This window comes from Equus asinus, chromosome 2, assembly GCF_041296235.1.
Source record: "Equus asinus isolate D_3611 breed Donkey chromosome 2, EquAss-T2T_v2, whole genome shotgun sequence".
Lineage (NCBI taxonomy): Eukaryota > Metazoa > Chordata > Mammalia > Perissodactyla > Equidae > Equus > Equus asinus.
Genome location: NC_091791.1, coordinates 100,626,716 through 100,652,511, shown reverse-complemented (window position 1 = coordinate 100,652,511; position 25,796 = coordinate 100,626,716). Strand labels below are relative to the sequence as shown.

The following is a 25,796-nucleotide window of genomic DNA, read 5'->3' as shown; positions in this document are numbered from 1 at the left end:
CTTCCTGGCTCCCCTGCCCGCCTCCATGCCCCAGGAGCCTGGGAGAGCAGATCCAAGGCCATTTCATGCTTTGCCCGTGGTGACCTGAAGCTGCCATTCAGCCTGGGCTAGCACCTTGAGTTTCCAGATTCCTTTGGTTTTCCGTAGAACTGTGACATCTCGATTGCCTTTTCTTCATTTAAAAAACAACTTTGATCTTGGGAGTCAGCATAGCAGTAACCTCTAGAGATTTGCATGTGAGATTGGTAGGGAACATCTTAAATGTGGTCAAGTGATGAATTACATCTGGATGAGTTCATGTCCAGGCGGCTTCTCCTCCTCGGAAGAAATCAGACGCTGTTTGGGGTGTCAAGGCCAAAATTCTATCCTGGTTCTGCTTGGACTGGATCCTGAGCGCAGGGGTTGGCAGGGGAGCCTGCGTGTAAGTCAGCCATGGCAGGCACCCAGCTGCCTTCTCTCAACACATCTGGGGTTGGGAAGAGTCATCCACGTGGCCCCCGGGTTGGGGCCTGCCATATAAATGGACACATCAGACCTAAAGCCCGGACTGCAGGCTCTCTCATTCTCTCACTTGCCTCCCCGGGAGCGAGAAGGCCCAACAGGTTTCATCTTATTATTATTACTTTGGTGGTTTTCTTGTTGAGGTCTCCGGGGGGGGGGGGGGTTGGGGGTGTTTAGAAGGATAAAACTCCAGAATTTACATGGCATTTGTGGTTAAAGCACTTGTCAGAGATGCGGGAGGGACTGGCCACTTCCAGCTGCATGGAAAGTGGTTCCAGATCTTTGAATGGAGCCTCAGGTCCTTGGCCACTATGAGACTCTTAGGAGATATCGTCCCCTTGGCTTCTGCTGCTGGTGGACAAGGTGAGCATGTGTGAAACAGGCTGTCCTGTGTGGACGAGGAGGAAGCAGGTAGTGAGCTACAGAGCGTGCTGGACTCTGCTTCCTAAACCTTCCTCTTTGCTTCCCTGGGAAACCCCGGAGAGGCTGGTGAAAGTACTTCCCAGGAAGATGCCGTGTGCTCTGCGTTCTGTGACAGTGAGTGACGGGACACATGGATGTCCAGATGCCGGCAAGGGATGGGCCTTCCCTACACTGGGTGGCTTCAGCGCCATTCTGGCTTCCCTTGTGTGACCCTGCTAGAGGTAGTTTGAGAGAATGTCATATGCACAGAGGCTGGCCTTGGCCAGAAGATAGCATGTGCTTTAGTCCTGAAGCTGCGTGGTTGATGTTTCTTCCAGGACACAGTGCGTGCACAGACTCCTGTGCTGGCCCCTGACGCTCCTCTGGAGGAGAAGCCAGGAGCACTGTTCTCTCATTTCCTGTGCTGTTCTCGTCTCATACTCCTTCTGTCCTCTCCAGGACATGCCTGGAGCCGGAAGACAGAAAGGAGAAGCAGGAGCCTGGTGGAGGAGTCGGAAGGTGGGTCCCATCCTGACACAGGCCCTGAGCCGTGTGTGTGTGTATGTGTGTGTGTGTGTGTGTGTTCACAGTTCATTTCCAGCAGCTGCTCTGACCTCTCTGCAAGAGGTGTTATGTGGCTGTGGACGGATGGCACAAGGTGGACTTGGGTCTTAGATTACTGTTATTTATTTATTTTTTCTTTGGGAATAAAATAACCCAGTTTGGGGAGGAAATAAAAAAGGGAAAATACCCCTGGTGGTTTTGGGAGCCAGCTGCCTGTTAGGTTGACCCATATGAAATTTCTTTTTTGTAGATCAAAACGGTCAAATATTGGTAATTTTCTGTGGTTCAACCTAATATATTTCCGCTGCTCTGGGCCGGTGGAGAGGGAGCCGTCCCTTCTGGATGCCCAGAAGCCCGTCTTGAAGAGCCTCTGCAATCTTTACCACTTGTGTGCCTCTTCATCCTGTATTCCCTTCTCAAAAGCACTTTCATGGCAGGAAGCAGTCCCCCGACCTGTGGATTCTCCTGAAGGGGAAAACTACCCGGCAAGGCTCCACTTCGCCCCAACTTCAAGATGTGTCTCGAAATGCAGGACAATTAACATGACTTTTACACACTTTATCTTTCAGTATTAAAAAAAAAATTCTCCGGGGCGGTTGAGACAAGCCTGGCTAAGGGCTGCGACCAGTTCCAAACTTTTCTGTCCCAGGGGGCGTTTGCCTCCATTTGGATGCTGAGATGGTGTTTCCCTTCCCCACTTCCCATCTCGGACCGTGCGGTCCTGGGGGCTGGAGCGGGGAAGGAGGTTGCCAGGGCCCTTATAGCCCCTCCATAACCTTTCAGGCCCCCTGGTGCCGGGCGGCCGCGGTGCGGGCTTTTGACTGAATGCGTTCGCCGTCCTGCATTCATTACACCATTGTCAGTGTGTGTCTGGGGCTGCCTCTGGGTGTGTGTGTTTCTTTTTGTGTCTGCGTGTCAGTGTCAGGCTGTGTGTGTCTGTTTACATCGGCCTGTCTAGGCGTGCTCAGTGCGACAAGGAGCTGGGGGGCCTTGGAAGGAGGGGGAGCGTTTCGAAGCCCCAGATCTGCCCTTCAGAAATCTCAGTTGATTTATATATATGTTTATGTATAGATTTATATATGTGTGTGTGTGTGTGTAGATATATAGAGTTTTTTTAGGCTGCCCATTGTGTGGGGCTACATACGAGGGTCTGACCAGGTGTGGTGTGAGCAGCTGGGTGAGCCCCATCTGCCGTGAGCTCACAGACTTGTCTGCCCGCCCGCCGTCCGTCCATGGGGAGCCTGTCCCTTCGCAGCTCACCATCTCCTCTCTAATTTATTAGCTGGGAAGGAGGAGAAAATGAAACGTTGCCTGAAGACAATGGCCAAGACAGCAGGTCCCACCCAGCACAGCCGCCAGCACCTCTGCTCCAGCCCCAGCTCCTCCTCCACGGTCAGGATCTGCACATCACACCACTTGGTCCGCAGGAAGGAGAAAAAGAACCCCCAAACCAATCTATAGAAAAACGTGGCTGGCCATGGACACACCGGGGAAGCTTAGACAGTTGAAGGTGGGAGAGGGCACCAAGGCGAAGGTTGGAGACACACTGCATCTGCTGGCCCGGTAGACACAAGGCTGCATCCACTCTGGGACCCCCACCTCTGCATCCTGGGGCTTCTCCCCGGCTGCCAGCTAGGCGGAGAAGGGGAGAGGGGCCCAAGGCAGCTGCAGGGGCTGTGTTAGTAAACACTTTCCTGGGTTCCCATTTTCTTCACCCCCCCCACCCCGCCTTCTCCAGTCCTGATGCCCTGTTACCCGCCCACCCCCCCCACCACCCCCCCAGCATCCCCTTTTCTGTGGCCTGCACAATGAGCTCATTGTCCTGGGTGTGATTTGAATAAGGGATCGGCGGGCCTGTTCCCAGCATTGTCCAAGGGGCTGGGAAAAACCCCAGCACAGGCAGGAGGACCAGACCAGACAGAGACAGATGCCTAAATTAGCAACAAAGCTTTGTGCACGTCCCCCGGACAAGGGCTCGCCTTGTTTGCGTGGACTCGAGGGTGTGGAGCTGGCCGGCTGCTCGCATGTCTCCCCATGTTAATTAGTTTTGCATGCATGTCTGAGAAGGTGCCAGGGCAGATGTGTTTGCCTTTCCCGGGAGGGGGACCTGTTTGTGGCTGTGGAGCAGAGTCGGGCTGGGCCTACCTGGGGGGCCAGGCTCCGAGCCAGGGTGGGGATCTTGGCTCCCCCACGCTGCCTTTTTGTCTCTCTGCCCTTTGGGGCGCCTGGCATTGCTCCCTGTGCCCCCGCCACTCCTACCCCACCACATATGAAAGTTGGTTAGCTCTGACTGCAGGGAACTCACTGGCTTCCACCCAGACCCAGGCCAGTGCCTGTCCATCTGGCAATCTGTCTCTCGCGACACAGGGCCCCCTGGGACCGGGCAGCAGAAGCGGCCAGTCTGGGCTCTCCTCTGTCCCCGAGCCAGATGGCCAGTCTGCTTATCGCATTACGGCCTCCCCTGGCCCCAGACCCCCGCCGCCCATGGTGGGCCAGGATCTTGTTTGGGATCTGATGGAGACGTTCTCTCTTAGGCCCTTGCAGAGGCCTGGCCCTGAACAGGAAAAGGGTCTGGTAGACAGGGCAGGAGGCTTGTCCTTGCCACTGACTCGCCGTGTGACCTCTGGCCACCAGGGCTCCCCACACCGTGAACTTCAGCCTTCTCACTTGCAAAATGAGTGAGTTCACTTCAGGGATCTCTGGGTCCTTTAGCTCAGAATGTCTGATGGTGGCGATCTTAGCATTCACTGTCAGAGCACAACAACGGGAACGGGACAAGCAACTTCTGGCCAGGGGTGGAGGGGGTGCTATATCAAGGATTTCATCCTTGTTGACACTGGAGTGTGGGCCTGTGTTTTTGGAGCAGGCAGAGAATCAGGGGCTGGCAGATCCTGTCTTCTCAGGTCCTCACAGGACCCCCCTCGGCAGCCCCAGCCCTTCTCCTCCCGCCCCTACCCTGCAGGGGTGGGAAGCAGGCCCCAGCCCAGCAGAAGGGAGCTTGGCAGTGGCGGCAGAGGAGAAGCTGGAGTGAGAGCAGCTGCTGGCCGGGCCCTGGGTGTGTCCCCGTCGCCCCCTGCAGGCCCCAGCATGGGGGACAGGGCCAAGGAGGGGCTGGATGCCCGCCCAGCTGGGCCTCCAGACAACTTTCTGGGTTTTGCCTTGAGTTTCCAGCCCTCCACAGCCCCTCACAGTAACTCCAGGAGAGGGGGATGCAGGGCACGGAGCATGGCCCCTCTCGTTCAGGAGCAGGGTCTCAAGATCCAGTGATGGGTCTGGCTCCCAGGCCCTTACCTGGCCTTTCCCCAACTCAGCCCTACTGGCCCTGCCCTCTTGGCACAGCTTCTGGGTCATCGACAGTCCGAGCCTCAGACACTCAGTCCCAGAAGCCCTGTGCCAAAATGTCCTGTTCCTTCCCGTTGGGTCTTTATCGTGGATGGACCCTTCCTGTCTCCTTTCATACAGATCTGAGGACTCCACGCAGACAGAAGGGACCTTTCTCCCTGGGTTTGTGTTTTAAATGATTTGGGATGACTTCGTCTCAGGAAGTGCTGGGGTCTTAGGGAAAAGCTTCGAATGCCCAAATTCCTCCTCTCGTCCCTTCGGTGCCAGCCTCCCACATCTCTGGCACTCCCTCCCGCTCTCTCCTCAGGTGTTGTGGGATGCACCTTGCTCTGGAGTCAGGCAGCTGCCCAGAGGGACCCACAGGGAGCCCCAGGGATGCACCTCAGGCGGTGCCCAGTCCAGGCAGGGGAGGCCCCAGCCATTCTCCAGTGCTTACCTTCCTGCCCTGAGCCAGTCCCCACCCCCGGGACACTCCCTCCTGCCATTGGGACTGCCTCTCCCCTCCCCCTCTCTTTTCCTACCCTTTCCCTGTTTCCCTTTTCTGCTGGTTGCTCCAGCTGGGTACCTGGAAAGGACACAGGAAGCTCAACGAGGAGGAGAGGGTAGAGGTTAGAGCTCAGGTCAGGGCCCACAGGAGGGGTTGGGGCAGAGGCAGGGTGGGTGGGGCCTGGGGAGAGCTGCCCATGGCCTGCCCGCCCCCACTCTGCCTCCCGGGCTTTAGCTGCCTCAGCTGTAGCCCTGAGCTCCTTAATCTGGTGATCAGCGTGGTGCTGGGGGGGCGGGCCAGCAGCGGCTTTAGGAGGTGGCCGGGGATCTTGGGAGTCGCACTCTGCTAACGGAGCGTCAAGCAAAGCCAGAGAATCGCATTCCAGGCGCGGCTGCCCCTCCCGAGGCTGGACCCCCCAGCATGGCTGGGGTGGCGCCCAGCAGAGGGCTGGGGCACGGGCCCTGCTTGCACAGCGGCTCCTTGCTCTCTGTTCTTCAAGAGGAAAGTTGCCGAGATGAAAGCTTTCCAGCCCTTTCTGCCCAGCTGAGTTTTTATTGTTTGGGAACTGCCCCTCCCATCCCCCAGCCCCATCCCAGTTAGCCGCACCCGCCCACTCCAAGTTGCAGGTATTCCTTCCCACAATGGCCGGGAAAATGCTGTCCGGCTGGTCAGGCGCTGCAGGATTTGATCTAGAACTGAGCAAGTGTGCTGCCCCTGCTTAGACTGAGCAGCCAGAGAGCCCGGCGGTCAGGAGATTGAGGCAGGATGCTGAGCGCAGGCCCTGCTGGCTCAGAGGCTTCTGGCTCTTGAGGATGGGGGTGGTCCAGGCGGAGGACCTTGGCCAGGGAGGAGGACGGAGAGCTCTGTCTCTGGCGCCACTGTGCAGCAGTCCCCCGAATGTCTCGGAGCCTCTAAACCCTCATCTGTAAAATGGAACTGATCGTCCTCCCTATGGGGTGGCTGTGAGGAACGTTCATAAGCATGTGGGGAACGCGGAACAGGGTTGATTTTCAGGTCTGAGGAGCTGAGCTGTTCCAGGTCAGTTAGCGTAGCTGGGATTTGGGGGACGAGCACAGCAATGAAACACGGAATCTTTAGCTGTGGGCTCCGGCCGGTCAGAATGGCAGCTGGCCCGAACCATCAGCCCAGGGAGGAGGGCACAGCTGGGCTGAGATAAGTTCATCTGTCTGCGTCTTCCTGCTCCATCACGGGTTTGTGCATCAGCAAGCACAGAGACCTCCCTCGAGGGCAGCTCCTGCCCGGGTTGCAGCATGCGGGATCCCCGGATCCCCTGTCTATTCTGAGCAGGTCAGGTCTGCCTGGCACCTGGCGGGGACCCAGCAGCAGAGGGCAGGCAGCTGAGGTCCTTCCTGGCTCCAGGCACCCCCGGGCTGCAGCTCTGCCACCAGGCTCTGTGGGGACAAGCTGCTTCTGGGGACCTTCCCCATGTCCCCTGGAGCTGTCCCTCTGTCCTCTCCCTTCTTCTCAAAAGCATTGTGGGTCAGGATTAGGGGACTGTCCATGTTCTGGTTCACCTCCTCGCACCTGTTTTGTCACCCGCCAGAGGAGGTTCATGGTTCCTGCTGTCTGGCGGTGGAGTAGAGCGGTGGTGTCAGCCATGGCACAGAGCTGTGTCCTGTCATCCAGGAAGGCTTCTGACCTCAAGGCAGCGTCTGCCCTCAGCCCCGGGCTTCCTGAAGCCCCCCCTTGATGCATGGTGTGCTTTGCCAACAGTGCCTTCCTTTACCTGACTCTTCTCTTTGCCTCGTTGGGTGGGCCTTTGTCTTTGAGGGCCCACGATGTCCTGGTAGAGTGACGAGGGTTCAGAAGACACAGCCCCACCTACCTGGAAATCAGAGACTTGGACTCCAGCCTGTCTTCCTGCTGAGCAGTCTTGGGCAAACCCTTTCCCTCTCTGGACCTGGAAAAGGTGCATTGGATAGGATGGCGCGTCAGTTCCCTTTTGGCTCTGACATTCTGGAATCTGGAAGATCTTCCTGCTTTTTCTCCTCTGTTACCAGCCACTACCCCCTGGTCCCAGTCCCCTGGCTCACAGGAAGCCAACCAGCTTTCGCTTTCAGGCTGCCCTGGGATGCAGGAGGCACCTTCACCCAGAAGCTGGGCAATGAAACCCCAGCTCACGAGTCACATGAGCCTGGGAAGTAACAAGCCCAGAGAGAGACTCAGGTCAGAGGGCACAAGTCTTAGCTGAGTTTGCTCCCAGCCTCTGGTCTGGAGCCTTCTCTTCTGTTTCCATTTGCTCTGACAGGTGTCTGAGTGTCTGTCCTGATGGCCATTTGCACCAGGTGGCCCTCAGCATGGGTTTGCAGGGTGGGTTTCCTCCCCCAGGCCAGGGCCCTTAGACTCAGAAGCTCTAAGCCTGAGAAGCAATCCAGGGGAGAAGTACTGCTTCTCGGGGCCTCGCCCATCTCTCAGCACCTCCAGCCAGGTGGCTCTGCCAGGGGGACAGCTGACACAAATGCGGGCCATGGAGTCAGGCAGACATGGGCTCAGGTCCTTGTACAACCAGTGTGACCTTGGACCGACCCTTAACCTCTCTGAGCCTTTGTGTCTTTATTTCTAAACTGAGGATAACCACGCCTTTCTCATAAAGTCACTGTGAGGCGTGGAAATAAGACAGATGAAATACCTTGAAACTGTATGGTCGCTCTCTCCTACCTCCTGGTCCCAGCTGAAGCCAGGGGCCCCAAAGGCCACAGCCTTCCACCGTTATCCTTCCTGACCTCTTGCCCTTGAGTTTCCAGCCTGCTCTGCTGGGGAGGTTCTGAGACAACCTCGGGCGGGCTCCTCCCCTGGCCCCAGGGGGCAGAAGTACCTACTTTCAGCCCTAATAATACGTGAATGAGATTTATAGGACACCCTTCTCCCCAGAGTGCGAAGCTCCTTCTCACATGTTGTCTCTCTTATCTTTAGATTGTCCTGTGAGGTGCGATGGGACAGCGTCTTTTCAGCTTCTCTGAAAATGGAGACGGAGAGGAAATCAGGGCCTTGCCAAGGTCACAGGACCGGAATACAGAGCCACACCACCCCAGGACACTCAAGATCATCGGAAGAGAAAAGCCAAGCAGGAAGGGAAGAGGCAGTAGCCACTGTCCCGGGCCACAGCAATCAGGGGTCAGGACGGAGGAGGACCTGCGCACGGGGCACTGTGCAGGCTCCGCGCCCCGTCCTGCCCATCGGGGACTCGGCGGGGGCACTGGGGAACGTGCCCCAACCCATCCCACGGAGGCCTTTGCCTTTGCTTGTTTGGCCACCATTTCTGCCCTTGTCACACCATGTGCCTGTTCTGGGCCTGAGGTGCTCTAGCCAGGTCTCCAGCAAACAGAAGCTCTTTGCCATCCATATTTCCATCCCGGAGGACCAGGGGCAGCATGCCGGGAGGCTGCCGAAGCCAGGGGCTCCAGTCTTCTAGGAGTTAACGGCTCCCTCTCCCCAGCTGTCCTCCCCTTGGTGCTCCTCTTCCTCCCTCCTCCTGCTCACAGCAGGCAGGGCCTGGACCTGGGAGCCACGCGGCTGTGCTGTTGCCAGGGGAGCCGGGAGGCAGATCTGAGCTATGCAGGGAAAAGGCCCGGCCTGTCAAAGTGTCTGAGATGAACCGCCACCGTCCCCGCGCAGCTGGGCGCAGACGTGCTCGGCTCTTGTTCTGTGCCTGAGAATGGCGGAGCCCAGCGAGGTTCAAGGGCACACTCACTATTCATTAGTCAGGGGTTCTTGACGTCCCGTCTCTCCCAGGGATGGGTCCCCCCCTTCCTCTCTCCCTCCTGGGACACATTCCTGGGTGCCTTTGGTGAGGACTGCACACCCTCCTCCTCCTCCTGCCCAGCCCCCTCCCCAAAGGCCCCTGAGTAAACCCCAAGGAGACCAGGCGAGGCAGAGACAATGGCCGCAGGGAACCGTTCAGGCGGGACCCCAGCCACGCCGGCCTGCCCTCCACCCCCAGCACCCCTGTGGGCCCCACTCCCCTCTGACTCAGTGCACCTCTGGGCACCAGCCTGCGCAGGCCTAGGACATTGCCCTCAGGGCAGCAGACCGGTCCCATTGCCATTCTCAGGGGGCTCCTTGGATGCTCCATGGCCTGTATCTCACACAGCTGGCCATCTGGGTGCCGTTCTCTACCATCGTGTGTCTATTTTAAGACACTCTCAAACACTGTTGGTTGGAGGGTGTAAATTGTACAATACTTTTTCAAATGTGGCAATATCGAAATGTAAAAGGTACATACACTGGGTCACAAGAAAACTGCACCACTAGGAGTCATGTATGTAAAAGTTCCCAGAGAAATATGTACAAGGATGATCGCCGGAGCATCTCTTTTTTAAGAGTGTAAAGAAATGGAAAGGAACCTATGGTCCGTCCATATTGTGGAATACTATGCAGCTGCAAAAACTGGTGTGGCTGATCTCTCTGTATAAGCTCATTTAGAGGGTTGGCCAGTGTATGCTGTTGGGAGAATAGAATAAATTGCAGAGCAGGCAGTCGAGTGTGATCCGATTTGTGCGTCCGTCCTAAGGATGCTTGTGAATGAAGAGTTTCTGGATGTGCGTGTGGGAAGGCTCCCTCTGGGAGCTGGGATGTTAGGGATGCACTGTTCTGTACTGTTAGGTTTTCTTTCCGTGTTCGTGGAATGGTTTTACTGAAAAATTTAGAGACTATTTAATATAATAGGTTTAACTCCTATTAACCAACTTGGGGTAGGAGTTCTAAGACGATGGTGCTGATGTTACAGAAAAAACATCCCATTGGCCGTTTTGGGGCCTAATAATCACATATCATCAGCATGGCTGCTATTGTTAATTAAACACCTACTAAGTGCCAGGCTTAGTCTCTCTGGGTCTTGCTGAGGTAGGTGCCATTATTCCCATTTCACCCATGCGGAAGAGTCCTCGACTGGCTTCTCAGAGCCCCTCAGCAGGGAGGGGGCTTCGGGGGGCTTCCTGTTTCACTGCAGTAGAGAGTAGACGCTGCCCCCCCTTCAGGAGGGGCCCTTGTCAGGTGGGCAAGGAGGTGCCCCCATCTGCCACCGCCCTAGAGAAGTGTCGTTGTGCTGGGGGCTGGTGGGGCAAGGGAGGAGTGGACGGGGCTGCAAAAGGCCCTATTTGCACAAGCAGCGTGTGTCCTGAAAGACATCACCTCGCAGAGTGGGGGGCTCCCAGTGCCAATCTCCTCTCCTGCCTGCTTCACCCTCCCAAAAGGGAAAATGGCCCGACAGGTGTCTCTGAGTGGGCCACCGGCCGTAGGAGCGGGAAGGTGCAGGGTCCAGCTACACCACACAGGCCAGACTGAGCTGCAGTCAGCAGCGGGGCTCTCCATTGGGCCCCCACGGCCTGGGAGGGGCTGGGGAAAGAGGCCACCCAGAGGGGCCTGGGTGGGGCTACAGTCACCTGAAATCAATCAGCTGTGGGGCTGGTGGAGAGGGGAGGAAAGAAGCCCTCTGGAGGGCTGCCAAGCTGCTAGGCAGATGTTTTGGTGCAGTGACTCCTCATAACTTTATCGGCTGTCGGTACCATCAGTACACCCATTTTACAGATGAGGAAACTGAGGCCCAGAAAAGCTAAGTTATAGGTCCCGAATCACATAGCTAGTAAGAGCCAGAACTGAGATTCAGGCTCTTTGACTCTAAGTCTGTACTCCTAACCCCAAGGAGATCCTGTTTGGCTTGGTCACTTAAAAGAGGTCCCCAAAGCTGCAACCCCTCCTCACCAAATCCATATGTAAGAGACATTAACCCCTTCTCTGCAATGTCACCTTGCCTGGGGTCCTCCCTGACTTCCACCTAATGCCATCTCTCTCCTGCGGTGTGCCCAGCCCTGGACTGGGCAGGGGGGTGGGGGAGGAGGATTATAGAGCCTCATATGGACCGGGGCCTTTGAGTAGTATAGCCTCTCCTCCAGAGTTGTCTAGGGGTAGTAGGGTTGTCCAGATGGGCTTCCTGGAGGTAGTGGCCTGGAAGCAAGGATGCAGCTCAGCTGATGGAGACAAGCCTGAGTGAGCCCTGGAGAGGGGTCTCTGCCCAGCGGGAGGAGGGAGTGGGCAGGGTCTGAGGGTCTGTCAGGTGCTGCAGCACCCCCAGTACCCTGGCTGCTAGTCACCTGCACTCCTGCAGACTCTGCTTCTTCTCTGGGATCCCCGACCTCAAGGGGGCCTAGCAGGAAGATGAGGACGCTCCGGCCCCGCCCCGGTGCTTCCCGGAGGCTGGCCTGATGGGGGCTGAGAAAGCTGAAGCTGCAGAAGCAGAAGTGGGCCAGCAGAGACCTCACCCAGGCAGCTCGACTCACTGGGACTCTTCCAAGGCCAGTGGGTCCCTGGATGGCCCTGAGGGAGGACCAGGGCCCATTCTGGGGGAGGCCCCTCCCCTGCCCCTGGACCCCTTGCTTCTCTCTCCCCAGCCCACAGTGAATAAAGTTTCCTTGCAAAGACTTCCACGTCTCTGTCAGTTTCTAGAAAGACAAGGGTGAAGAAAGCAAGACTCAGCCACCAGCAAGGACAATGCCCGGTGTGTCCGGGTGTGGTGGGGACCCTGAGTGGACGGAAAGGGGGAGGAAGCTGCCCAAGGCCCAGGAAAGTGTCTGCCTGGCCCAGACTGGGGTCCTTTGGGTAAGAGGATGAAGGTCACTGGCAGGCTCGTACCTGGCCCACCTCCGGCCTTGAGGAGGGCAATGGTGGGTGTACTGCCCTCAGGAGAGGAGAGGCTCTGGGGGTTCCAGGGTGTGAAGTGGCCTCCAGGCTCCTCCTAAACCTCCATCAGTGTCTTCTCATATAATCCTCACAATGACCCCGTGGGACTTCATCCCATTTTACAGACTAGGAAATGGAGGCTCTGAGAGGCTAAGAAATATGCAAAGCCACACACCTGGGCTCCAGATCTCCTTTTCGAGATCAGAATGGGATGCAGGGGGTCGTAAATCTCCTAAAAGCCCCGGGCCCAGCTTCTTTATCTATGTGCAAAATCACAGCGTGGGTCCTCACAAGGCCCTTCGACCCCAGATAACAATCAACACTTTCTTGTGCCAGGCACTGTGCTAAGTGCTTGTTGGTGTCCTAAATCGTGGTGGAGTCCTCAGACCTCCGTATGCACAACTGGGCACTGTCTTTATTCCTGTTTAACCAACGGAGAGAGTGAGGCAGGGTCAGCGCGCCAAGGCGGCCAGTGGGTGCGGGTGCGGCCTGGATGCCAACCCAGGCGCGGCTGTCCAGATGCTGGACACTTCCGCACTGCCCGCACTTTGCCTCCGGGCCCGGCGACCCCGAGCCTCGCCCTGCCCCGCGACCCCAGCGGAGCTCTGCCGCCCGCCCCACAGCAGCAGCCGGCGGGCTTGCACCCCGGGCCGGCAGGCGGCGCTGCCCGGGGTCCCGCCTCCCCCCGCCGACCGCCGCCGCCGGGCCGCAGGCTGGGGCCCCAGGGCCTCGGAGCAGCCGGGACCCCGGGCGGGAGGGAGAGGACGGCGGGGCGTGCGGCACAAAGAGCTTTTTATTTAAATTTGTTTAGAGTTTCGCGAATTTGCATGAAAAATGTGTGAGAAAAGCCAGCTCCGGTGACCTCATCCGCACCTGCCATTAACGTTCAATTAGCGACTGAATAGCAGCCGCCGACGCGACGTGCCGAGAATCCGGCCGGCCCCGCGCCGATCAGGCTGCGGGCCGGGCCCGGTGTCGGGGTGGGCAGGGCCCTGGCCGACCCTTCCCTGCCGGAGACCCCGCGGCTTCGTCCACACCTTGACTTTCCGAGGGAACGCGGGGACACGGGGGCCCCAAGGCAGTTGGGGGCGCCCCGGGGCCCGAGGCACCTGGGGATGCGCGGCTTCCTCCCGGCAGAGGAGGGCGGGCTCGCCCGCTCCCGGGGCAGGAGGTGGACGGAGGAGCCCCAGTCCCAGCTCAGACGGGTTCCCTCGCCACCTTCCGGACAAAGTGTCAAGTACAAGTTCAAGTTCAGGGCCAAGCCCAGGGGGTAGGGGCGAGCCTTCCCCGGCCTCCTTTGTTCTTCGAGATAATCGCTCCCAAATCCCCTCCGGGCGGGGCCCGGCAGACGCCCCCGCCCCGCCCCGCCCCGCCGCGCCCCGCAGGAGCCGCCTCCTCCCGCCCGCCGGCACGGCGCCTGTCCCCTGGTCCCGGCGCCCCATCTCGGGGCCGCCGAAGGGTCTGGGGGCTCCGGCGGGGGGGAGGCGCGATCCGAGTCCGTGGGAGCCTCCCCAGCCCCGCAGTCCCAGCAGCAAACCAAGCTTGGCCGGACGGATGCTCGCGCCGAGGTAAGAACCCTTGGCGGGGTTCTCCCGCATCCCGGCGCCCCGCCCCCGCCGCGGACCCTGCGACCCGGAGGAACGGGGCGGAGGGCGATGTCCTGCAAAGCGACTGGGATGCTGGGCAGCCCTGCCGGGCCTCCGGGGGGCGGGGTACCAGGCCTGGGGAGGAGGGTACCGAGGGCAAGGGCACCCTGTGACGGCCGGGTGAGGTCGCCGGTCTTTCCCAAGGGCGTCTAAGCTCATCCATCTCTTCTCGGTTAGCCTCTTGGTCTCCACTTTTGCGTCGCTAGTTCTGGCTCTGGCTCTTCCTCACGTCCTCTCAGATTCTGGCTGGAGGGGTCCCCAGTTGGAATCTAGCTCCCTAAGCCCTGAGGCTCCTCCTGGAGAGCTGGAGGGGTGTGTGTGTTTCTTCCCTCTAAGGAGGATCAGCCGTGTGCATTCCCTCCCCTCGCTCATCGCCAGCACCTCAATTAAGGTCCTGGGCCAAATGGTGGTAGCTGGGGTGGGCTCCAGTGGGCCGTGCTTTAGTGGCAGTGCAGGGGCCATAACTGGTCCTTGTTTCTGCAGGTAGGACCTGTTGCTGTTGCTTCATGTCTAGCTCCTGGATTCTCTGTGGGGACTGGTGGTAGCTTGTACCTCACCCAAACAGTGCGCTGTGACGCTGAAAGGGCGCAGAGGGTTTCTTGTGAGTGGCCCAGACCTTGTCCCCCTTTCCTGCCTTTCACTCTCACATGCTCACTCTGAGGTCGTTGATGTGCTCACGCTTTAAACACAGTTCTAACATCCATGATATCTGATCTCTCAATTCACAGCAAATTAAAAAGGGGGAGAGGGCCTTTTCCTTGAAGCCACGCTGCTCCCTTTCTGTGTTCCGTCCCCTCTTCTTCTCTGTGTAGTCCCCAAACTTCTCATTTCTGGGATTTTACTCATGACGAAGTTTCTGCCTCCCAGAGGACACTCCTTCCATCTCCACTTGGCCAAACTTTAGCAAATGTCTCCTCCTCCAGGAGATCTGCCCAGATTTCCCCCACATCTCTCCCTCTCTTACTTCAGCTGCACAAGTAAATGAAACAGTATCTGGATGAATTAATTTAAAAATAAAATAACACACACACATAAATTATAAAAGCATTGAGGATTTTTTTTTAAACATTGGCTCAAACTTGAGGTCCCAGCTCCCAGGGGCCCCTCTCCTCTGTTCCGGGAAGTACAAGGTCTCATTCACAAGCAAGAACCAGCAGGAAAAGGCTGGCTCCCTGTACTCGGTTAAAGGAAAGAAGAAAAATTCTATGCAAATTGCTTTAAAATTTAAGAAGAAATGCCAGAAGGGAGCCCCCTGACCTCTGGAAGGCTCTGCTCTCTGTCTGACCGAGTCCTCCGAGGGCCTGGCAGGGCTGAGGTTTCATGCACTGCGTCAGACCATGGGGCCTTCTGCAAGGCCTCAGCGGGGCCACCAGGAAGTTGACTAAAAATGGAGACCGTGACCTACCTAGCTCACGTCTTTATGCTTCCGATGATTTATCACTGACACACTGATGTCGGAGGAGCCTGAGAAGATGTTTGCATCTTTTTAAAAAGGGAAACCGAAACGTTTTTCTGCAAAATGACATGCAAAGACTGTTCTAGACCCTTCCTCTTCCTCATGGGAACTTCCAATCTGAGCTCTAACCTGATTCTCCCTGGGTTACTGTGACATCTTGGACAAACCACTATTTTTTTGTCCCCACAGCGAAGGTTCCCAACTCATGGATGGGGAAAGTGAGGAAATTTAAGGCAGCAGTTGTAAAGCGTGGGCTAATTACTACTCTGTAGTAGACCGAGGGAATAATAACATTATTTATATGAACTCATTTAGTCCTTCCAATTAAAGGAGATGAGTCTTGTTATCAGCCCCCTTTTACAGAAGAGGAAACTGAGGTGTGAGGGGGTTAAGTAAATTGCCTTCAATGTCGAAGCTAGGAAGATGTCCAAGGGGGCTTTGAACTTAGGCAGGCTGCTTTAGACTCAAGTGTGCTTGGCTATAATAACAACATTCTAGCTTTGTTCCTAAGCTAGTTGCTGAAAATGCCTCTCAAATCACGTTTCACATGGATTCACTTGCTTTCCTTTATCACCCAGAGACAGAAAGGAGTTAGAAGGTGGGGGTGACAGCCCAGCCCTTGGATCATTGTGTTGAAACCTTGGCTCTCTCCCTTATACACCTTATGACTTTTGCCAAATCTCCATTTCCTTGTCTGTAAAATGGGCATGTAAATTGATCTCATGGCTTGTTGTGAGGATAAAATCAAATGTTGTGCTTGGCCCAGTGCCCAAGACATTGTGAAGGTACCCATGAATGACAGCTACTGTTCTTGTCACAGCAATCACCTTTAATGACAATGTTACTGTTGATTTGCATTTTCAAAAAACAACGCCCCTCCCCCCCCAGAAAAGAAAAACCTGAAGAAGGAAGGAGGACCTTGTCCATAATTGAGAGAATTAGAGGCTGAGACAGGAGACTGTTAAGTAGAGAAATCAGGAATGTGTTCTTTTTTTCTTTCTTGGCTATAAAATCCGACCATCGCCACTCGATGAAGAAAATAAATTAAGATCCTGCTACAGAAGCAGATGTGGTCAGCGGACACTTCTTCCTTTCATTCAGTTAATAGTTATTGAGTGCTTCTTCTGTGCCAGGCATTGCTTTTAGGCACTGGGGACACAGCAGAGAACAAAACAGAAAAACCCCTGTCCTCAGGGAGCTGACGTGTGTGCGTGTGTGTGTGGAGAGAGAGAGAGAAAACGTCAATAGTTCTGTGCAGTAGTTCTACCTGCCTCTGAGCAGGATCCCTCGTGGTGGCCAGGGCTCAGCTGGGCCTCCCTCACTCTCTCACCCCTAAAGCCAGGGGCACACCTTTTCATCCGGCTGTTTCTGCCTGTGGGTGGAAGTGAGGGGAGAGAAAGAGAGAGAGCACTTGACTCAACTTCCTCGCATACCAGAAAATAAATAAAGGACTGACGCAAAGAGATTCCTCAGGTGAAGTGCTCATCGAGAGGCAGAGAGGCAATGCGCCCGGCCTTCTGCCCTCCTCCATCCCATTCCTGGGATGCTGGGACCCAGAGCAAGAGATCCAGGCAGTGGTGCAGGGACAGAAACAAGACAGTCAGTGGGGGAAACCAAGAGGACGGGAGGGGTGAGGCTGCATCCAGGGGTCAGGGCAAATCATGTTAGCAGCTAACCTGCGCCAGGCTGCTGCTGAGAGCGTCACACGTGTTCAGATCAGCTCAGTCTTCCCCAGGACCCTGTGAGATAGGCACGGTTATTAGTCTGTTCAGAGACAAGGACATGGAAGCACAGAGAGACTGAGGAAAGTGGCCCAAGGCCACAGAGCGAGTCAATGGCAGATCTGGCTCAGGTTTGAACCCAGGCAGCCTGGCTCCAGGGTCTGGGTGCCTAACTCCACTACTGAGCCACTTAGCAAAGGACCCACGTCTCAGAAGGACAGCTGCACATCCCTGGGGTGAAACCAAGCGTCCCGGAGGTCTGCAGGACTTTCCTTGTCCTGCCCTCCCTCATGCTTCTCGGAGCCTCGGGGCGGAGATGTTAGGAACCTTCCCTTCCAGCCCCCTCCCTTGGCAGAGGAGGAAACTGAAGATGGAGAGCGACTCCCCCCCCCCCCCCCCCCCCCCCGTCGTTGTCCAAGAGGGCCTCCTGGCAGAGCAAGGCCAGTCACTGCCACGCTGGGGCTGCATGTCGAGGTCTTGGGGTGAAGAGTTGCTTCCCTCACTGGAGACTCTTCAAATGTCCTGGGTCAGAAAACCTCAGTCCTTCCATCGCAAACCCAGAGAGAGGATCAGAGATGATCAGGGAGGGGTGCGCTTAACTGAGCTCCCCCAGGAAGCTCCATCTTGAAGGCTGCCTTTGTCCTACTCCATGGAGAGCTTGCTGCCATGGGGAGGAAGACGGGGTGGGGGGTTGGGGGGGTGGGGGGTGGGAGTGGGTGGAGGGCGGCCAATACACCCCAAGCCTGACAGGTCATGGAGTCTGTTTTCTAGCCTGATGCCTTCTGGTCTGAACTTGACATTCAGCGGTGCCCACTTTACACCAGTTACCAAGCTGACTGGCGATGAGGAGGACACCAGGTTAGCAAGGTGTTCCTGCCTTTTCCGGGAGGTAGAGATTCTCTCACCAACACACTGAAATGTAAGGCACTTGTGATGTAACAGCTGGAGTAACAAAACCCTTTGGAGATTCCTGTCCTAACTCGCTCCAGAACCAGATAAGGCTCTTCGTGGGTGTAAGGATTCTGCCGCTGGCAGGTCTGAGGTGGCAATCAGGGGCACCCTATCCAGCAGCTCTGCCCAGGGCTCCTGCCGCTGGGCAGGCCTCCAAGCCTAACTCACAGAGCGGATGCACAAGTCTGAAGCCAGGACCCCTAGGAGCCCGAAAAGATTTGCTCAAACGGCTTTCTTAGAGAAACAAAATTTCCACCTGGGGGAAGGCGACCTGAGGAGTCCTGGGCCAGAGATTACATCTGGGCTTGTCTGCTTCCCAGGAAGCGTATTCATTATATTCTTATAATTTATTCTAAATCTGTAATGCCAAGAAAATCAATGGTGGGCGTCAGTATTGACGGCCCTGCTCCTGACCACACCTGCATCTTTTGGGTGTGCCTTAGCATCTTGGGAAGGGAAAATACAAAACACTTTGCGATGGGTCATCTTTGGTCCCCCGCCCCGGGGCACGTTCCAATTTGTCTTCCCCTTCCTGCCCGAATTTTGGGCTCCATGTGGGGCCAGGCAGCCATCTTGTGGTGGGAACAGGGCAGGCCGTGCTCGGCCGGTCCCAGGCCCACGACGCGGTTCGCCTCGAGCACCAGGCGGTCCCAGCTCAGCGCCTTTGGGGCGTAGGGAATGGCGCGGCCCCTGTCCCAAGCTCCTGAACCGCCCGGTAACATCTATCCAAGGCCGTAGTGCAAGGAAGCTATTTGCACGGCATTGGCAACGCTGCAGCTCGGGAGGGGGCCGCATCTGGCGTCTTGGGGCCTCCAGAGCTAGCCGGGCGGTCCCGCAATCCGTCGGTGTCTCCTTGGAGCAGGGGATGCCGGCTGTAACCCGAGAGAACGCTTCACCCTGGAACCTCAACTCAGGTCCTGGCAGAACGCAGAAGCTTCTCTTGTCATCCCTTTTAACTAATCTCGCCCTCCCGCGCGTCTGGCCCCCGTCCCTCCCGGCTGGTGGCAGCGCGGGCCGCCCCGTGGGGACTGGGCTGGCCTGAACCCGCTTCCCTGCCTCGCCTCTGGGTTACCGCTTTTGGTTTGCGCTCACACGCCGGATGTCGGATTTTCCCGGGAATCGGAATTATTATATCTGCGATGTATTCTAACCCCAAGGTTCCGAGAAAATCTCTAGTGTTAATGTCAACCGAGCGGGTGAGAACGGGGTCCTTCGTGGTGGAAAATGAAAAAACTGCCTCGTGGTGGGTCACGTCAAGTCTCTGCCCCTTGTTTACGGTCGTTCTGAAAGACCTGTCTCCCCAAGGGGAATCCAACTTGTGCGAAATGTAGATTTCACCTGTGATTCTGCGGACTGGAGAGAAATGATCTAGGTCTGGTTTTCAAAACGATTTAAAAAGAAAAACAACCCAGATAGGCCCCAGGAATCAGGCGGAGAGCACCCACAACACCAGCGCCTCCGACCTCCAGACGTTACATACACGAAGCACCCTTGAAACACCACGAAGCTGCGGAGGGGGGATGTCAGACACAGGGTGCCCGGCTGGGCCCCGAGGGAAACTCTTGGCCGCTCCACGTCCGTGGCGCGGAGGACCCTGCCCTTGGGCCCAGAGACCCGGGCGCCAGCTGCACTCTGTCCGCGCGCGCCCAGACGCACCCGCCGGTCGTGGGCACAAACTGGGGATTCTTATTCCGGAGCCACTCTGAAAGCGAGATCGGGTTTGTCCCACGACCCTGGCGCCAGGAAGCTGTGGAAAGAGACAGACCCCAATTTTCTCCCCTTGGAGTTGAGACAAAACCTGAAAGCCCGAGGTTACCCGCACGGCCAGAGGTGGCGCCTCGGCGGCGGGGGCGGCCAGAGCCCGCGTGCCCGCGCGGTTCCCAGGCCCGGCTTCTGTTTCTTTCCTGGCGGTTGGGTTAGTTACTTAGCGGGTTAGCTAATAGCAAGCTCGCAGCAGCATTTACGCAAACGCCGAGCCTGGTCTCACGCTGAGTCCCCGCGTCGGCCAGACCGAGAGTTGCCCGGCTGCCCTCCGGGAGGAGGGAAGAAGGGGAATTCTTGGTAATTAGAGGGGAGGTTTTCCCCGGGACGCCCCTCGGTGAAGTGGCCTTCGCTTCGGCTGGGGAACAAAGGGCTACGGTGCCTGCGCGCCGCGCGCCCTCGGGGCCCGGCGCGGCCCGCATTCACGCCCCTCCCCGCGCCGCTGCGGCCGCGGGCTTTGTGCGCTCCGGCTGCGCGCGGCGCTGCACCTGCCCGGCTTTAAGTACCTTGGCGAGGCGGCGCGGGCGGCTTTTCTAATCGCCATCTCCAAAGTACCTGCTCATGAATAAACACCAGCCCCATTTATCAGGTACTTAGCGCTCATTGTGAAGGGGAAATTGGCCCTTTTCTGAAAGTGTCTATCCTCAACCCATCTGCACAGTCGTGGCTGCACAATTTCCCCCACCCTTTAGGCACACACACACACACACAAACATACACACACTCGCAACACGAGGCTCCTCCAAGCTAAGATAAACTCGCTTTTCTTCCGTAAGTGCGTGATTGAGCCTCAACAATAGACGGAGAGGAGCAGGCCGCTGGGTCAATAGCCCACGTCTCTCCCATTGATAGGAAAAGTCAGCCTGTGGAATGCACGGTCTTCGGAAAGCCTTGTTCTGCGTTCCGGCTACAGGGGCCTGTGGACGCACTTGCCCAAAGCCGCATGGATCCTCCAAACTTTGGGCTAAATGTTAGAAACGGTGGCCTAAGGTGTCCGTGGTGCCTGTCAACCTCGGCCGGGTGGGCCCCAGCTGCACCTGCATTCCCAGCCCTTCCCTCTCCTCCGCTCCCCTCTCTCTCCACCAGGGCCCCACATCTGGGTCTGGCTGTTAAGGCTTGGGTAAGCAGGACAGAGCAAATAACAACCCCGACAACTCAATTTGCAAAAACCCTTGCCAGCACAAGGCAAAGTGGCTCTTCTGGCCCGGCTGGGCCGAATGGTAGTTTCTGGCCGACACAGCTAAGGTTTCTGTGTGTGCAGAGCTAGAGAAGGGGTGACTGGCCTAGCCCACACAACTGTGCCAGCCGCCCGGAGGGTAAAAAAGCTGGGTAAACAAGCATAAATTCGTAGATGACACAAAGTCACACGGGTGAGTTTATAAACGCGTTTGCGTCCTGAGGGCTCGCTTATTTGAGGGTTCACTGATCCATTCCTTCCAACATATGCGCTTGCAACACACGGACACGGGCGCGCCTTCCCAGGGCTCTGTTCCCTGGGTGGAATTCGCACAATCGATTTTCTGGACCTGAGTACGGCCACAGGCAGCTCTGAAAATGAAACCGTTTGCTAAGTCTGGAGATTTCGCCAATCGAACCTTTTAAAATGGCTTTGTCTTCCTTCGGCTCTCTCGATCTCATTCTGTGCTTTACAAATAGAAGCCTGGGGCCTCTCCCAAATGCCGGGCACTGCCACCCAGCCCTTGCGTGGTTCCTGGAGGTGGTCACGCAGGGTTCAGGAACCCAGGATGTTTAGAAAATCACTGCATTTTGGGGTTTCCTAGCCCATTCCCTTTACACTAAACGCAAGCAGCCTCTGAAATTCCAGTCTCCAGTCTCCTGCCAACGACTGGGTAGGACCCTTGGGGTCCTGCTGGGGTGCTGGCGGGTGTGCTCGGCTTGGTTCGGGGCCGGCCTACAAGGGGAACTGGGTTGTCCTCCAGAGGCGGGCGGGTGCGCCCGGTCTGAGGGCGAGAACTGGGGACTTGGGGGCGGCCACAGAAATGCCGGTGGGCTCGCGTCCCCCACTCCATGCTGGCGCCAGGCCCGCCGTGCTCCTTCCCGAGGCTTGGCAGCGCCATCATGCCGAAGAAAACAAGCTCGGGCCCCGAATTCGCCCAAACACTGCCGCTCATTTTTGGAATATTCTAGAAAAAACCCACAAGAACCCGTGTCTCTTTATGATTAAAGGGAGGTAATTGGTGAGGTCGGCCATCTGCATGAGGGCAGACGCTGGAACTGCGAGGGTGACTTTGAGAGATGGACTCGAAACTAGGAATGGCTCGGAATTCCCGTGTCTCCGGCCTTCCTGCTACACAACGGACTCCTGCGGCTCCTGCGTTGGGAGAACCCGGGCATTTCTGAGTTGCAGCGCGTGGGCCGCCTGCAGCCCATGCAGGCCCCTTTTGTGGCCGCAGGATCCCCCCTCCTCCAGCCCTGCAGGGCATCCAACAAACCCTTTCTTCTCAGGCGCCCCCTCCCCACCTCAGGGTCTAGAGGCTGAGCCTAGCCTCCTGAAGCTTTGTTTTATTTGGAGAAAATTCTGGAATTGGAATTCGTTGCTCTAGCACGTTTGTGCTGAATACCTATATGGCCCGGTTGTGTGCGCTTCCGCAGGCATCTGTGGCTTTCAGGGCAGCTGGCTGCGGCCAAGGACTTGGGGGACGGGGAGAAGAGGCCCTGGGCGTCCTCCGCAAACACTGGGATTGGCCACCGCTGCGCCGCTGGAGGCTGGTGGGGGCAATAAAGGCTTCAGTCCTCTCCTGTTGGCGCCCCCATTTTCACTCTTCGCAGCCAGGCCCTCAGTTCAGTCCTTTTGAGCTGCGACTCAACTTCCCCAAAAGCCCAGGGAGGAGTGAAATCTAACAGGGGCAGGGCACGGCAGCCCCCGAGGCTGGTTCGCGCGCCTGCAGAGCGCAGCCAGGCCCGAGGCCTGCGCAGCCGTTTGGAAAACGCGGGGGATCCGAGCGAGGCACTCAGGGCTAGACATGGGCGGTGGCAAGGCCATGAGGCCGGCTCTCCCCACGCAACGTGGCTTGTCCTTGAACAGCCCACTCTCCCCAAATCTCCCCCTCCCCCCATTTCACCTCGGTTCTTGGGGACGAGTGGCCCCGCGGGAGTTTCTCCCGCCCGATGACAGGAGCGCGTGGCGCCGCCTGGCCTGGAGTTGGCAAGCCTGCGGAAGGCTTGTGGGGTCGGGCCTCGATAGACCCCGGAAAGAGCGTTCTGGTGAAGCCGAGCAGGTCCAGGACAAAGAGGGGCCCGCGCGAAAGCGCGGGGCCGAGAAGGGAGCGCTGAGGGCGGGCCCCGAAGCCTGTTAGCTGACCTCACAGCTAGGCTTCAGCAGCCACGTGCTCTCCCATCCCGCCTCGGGAGTACAGGGGGCCCCTGGCTATTTCACGTTGCAGATACGTTGGACCCCCTGGAGGGGATGCGGAGGGATCTGCGGTCCCTGCACAGTCTCGCCTTCTGAAACCCCTCGGTTCATTGAAACAACCCGGCCTGCACTACACGCCCGGCCACTACTTGCGTGTCTGGGTGCCCAAGGCCGGAGGATCCCGGTTGCACTCCCTTCCCCCACTGCAGCCGGGGGTCTTGCCCCTGTTCTCTGCAACTAGCTTTGGCGCCGCCCTCCAGGGAGGAGGGGCTGCAGCGACCTCGGCTCACCCTGGGGGTTTGGACGTCCCCGCCTTCTCTGCATGGAGTGGCTTCCTGCCCTTTGTAGGGCTTCTCCCTGGCGCTCTTTGGCTGCCCTCCCTCGCCCACGGCACAGATGGAAACGCTGAGGCCAACTGGCTCATGGTGGCCAGCAGCCGGCGGCAGACCCTGGGTGAGCCTGCCCTGGTCCCCTCCACACCCGCGGCCGGCGGCTCTCTGCCGGGCGCTGGAAGGAGAGGGGCGTTCCTAGAGACCTCAGGGGAAAGGGGCGGCGAAGTCGGGCCTTGGAGTTACCACGTTCCCTCTGCCCAGTTTACTCTCGCAGTCTCCGTTCCTGTCTGGACAGAGGTTCCCTGACTCCTCCTATCGCCGAGCTGAGCACCGGCGGGAGCAGATTTCCCGGCGCGGGCTCCTCCAGTCAGGTTTGAGGGTCACGTGCGTTCGTTGGCCTCCCCCCCCCCCCCCCCCCCCGCCCCCCTCGGCGCGCCTGTTCCCGATACGCCGGCAGAGGGAGCCGCCGGCCGGGGAGGAGCGCGTGTGGATGCCTCTCCTGGGTTCCGGGTGCCACACTGTGGGGCTCTGTGGTTCAGATCCACGCCTGACTCCCCCGTGTCCCAAAGCGGCAAAGTAACGCGGACCAAGCCACAGATGCACGTGGCTCACCGAGGGTGGGAGGGGTGGCGGAGACACCTGCTGCGCGACCTGCGGGGTGCGGGCCAGGAGCTTCCAAGCCGACTCTTCCGTTTGTAGCCATGTGGACACTCGAGAAAATCATTGTTAGGGGAACTGTGGAGTGTACGTGTGTGTGTGTGCACCTAAGTGTGTAGAGGCAGGGAAGGGGCAGGAGGAGAAGCCCCTGACACTTGGCCCCTCAATTTCTGAGCCGGAAGGGGTTTGCTAGAACGTCTGGCAGCAGTTAGAGGTCGGGGGGATGCAGGGGGCTTGGGAAAGGGCTGTCCCTTGGCTGTCTTCTGAGCCTGAGTTTCCTCTGCTGTGAAACATGAAAATTGTGTCAGGGCCGTGGTTCTGGGGCGCCTCTGAAGGAACATGTGCGCGTGTGTGTTCCTGTCTGGGAAAGCATGGGGGGCCTGTGTGCATTCGCCCATGAAGGGGTACGCATGCCTGCAAGTTCTGTGGAAATGTGTTTGTGCCTACAGAAGTGTGTGCCTGTGAGTGGCGTGTGTATGTATAAAGGGGTAATGGTGGATAATTGCACCCTCAAAAGGGGTGAGTGTGTGTGTGCACATTCATGCACAGGCACCCTGGCACACCCCCCTCCCCGGCCCCTGTGCACTGGGACTCCTGCCCCCAGGAGGAAGAAGTGAGGAGGTGAGGAGGCCGCGCCCAGGCTCCAGGCTGTGCCCTGCCCGGTGCCCAGCGGGCTCTAAGGGCTGCAATTAGGCAACGCTTCTCCTGGGCTTGGGGGCGGGGGAGGAGGAGGATTATGGCAAACTCTTTTCTATTTTGCAGCCCGCTAAGCCTGCAGCGTGTCCCTGGTGTTAGCATGAGAATGGGCCGCGGCCCTGTGAACCCCTCCCGACCCGCTGACCCCTCCCCTACGTGAATAGCGGGCCTTGCAGCCTCCCCAGCCTCTCCAGCCAGCTCCTGCAAAGCCAGGGCTCCTAATCAGGGTAATTTAATATATTTTAAGCCCCCGGCGGCTTTATTTTCCCTCCTTTTCGAGTTTGTTTTAGGCATTCACAGCTCTCACCCCGTCATTAGACAGCCTTATTTGACGGAGGGAAGGAGCTGCTATGAGACCACAGCCCTTTGTGTCCCCCACATAAGCTGGGCTTCCCTGTAATTAGAATGGTATTCCCAGCCATTGAGGCCTTTCAGGAGGCGGGACAAAAACTCCAGAGATGAATATCTCCCAACTCCCAGCCCCCTGGCCGGGAAAGGGGCTTAGAGTTAAAGGGACTCCTTGGGGAGGGCAGTCTGGGAGCAAGGACAGTGAGGTCCTGCCAGGGTGAGGAATTTAGAGGCCACAGGGATTGGGCATCAGACAAAGGCTGGGTGAGGTTCCCCGTAAACACCGGTCACCTCTGCACACTCCCCCACGCGTTCCGCCAGCCTCAGGACCCGCCCTGGCCCAGCTTCTGTGCTTAGAGCACCTGCATATGTCCATGGGGTCGGGGGGTCTGTAAGCAGACTGGGGTGTGCATGTGCAACATGCGTGCACGTGGAGTCATCCAGACGGTGACTCAGGTATGGCTTCGTGTCTAAACACACACACACACAGTCACTCACATGTAGGCTTGAGATTACATTGTAAACACACAGACACACACACACACATGCATACATGCATGCTCATCCACAAGATCACAGTGTCACCGCACCAGGTTGGGAGATGCTTGTAAATACACACACATACCACACACACTGTCACCCAGATATGGAGCCCGTTTGTCTTTATATTCGTGTATACACATGCACACAAGCCACCCAAACTGCGGATTGCTTGTGAACACACACATACTCATATATACATATCTATACACCTCTAGGGTCACCCAGACCCCGTTTCTTCTGTGGCTGTAGGTCATTTACCAGCTGGTACACACTGTGGTAATGCCATGCTTTCCCCTCAGGATGTAGGCTTGCTTCCAGTC

General features: G+C 57.6%; 1 long non-coding RNA gene across 2 annotated transcripts in view; it reads left to right on the top strand.

Annotated features, from left to right (window-relative positions):
- The first annotated feature begins 12,913 nt into the window (after positions 1-12,913).
- LOC139041661 (uncharacterized) overlaps positions 12,914-25,796 on the top strand; it is a 56,495-nt gene continuing 43,612 nt past the window's right edge. Inside the window, exon 1 of one of the 2 annotated variants that reach the window (XR_011497237.1) lies at positions 12,914-13,560. This is a non-coding gene — a long non-coding RNA (uncharacterized lncRNA). The remainder of the gene's footprint in view (positions 13,561-25,796) is intronic. The other variant, XR_011497235.1, reaches the window with a different exon arrangement.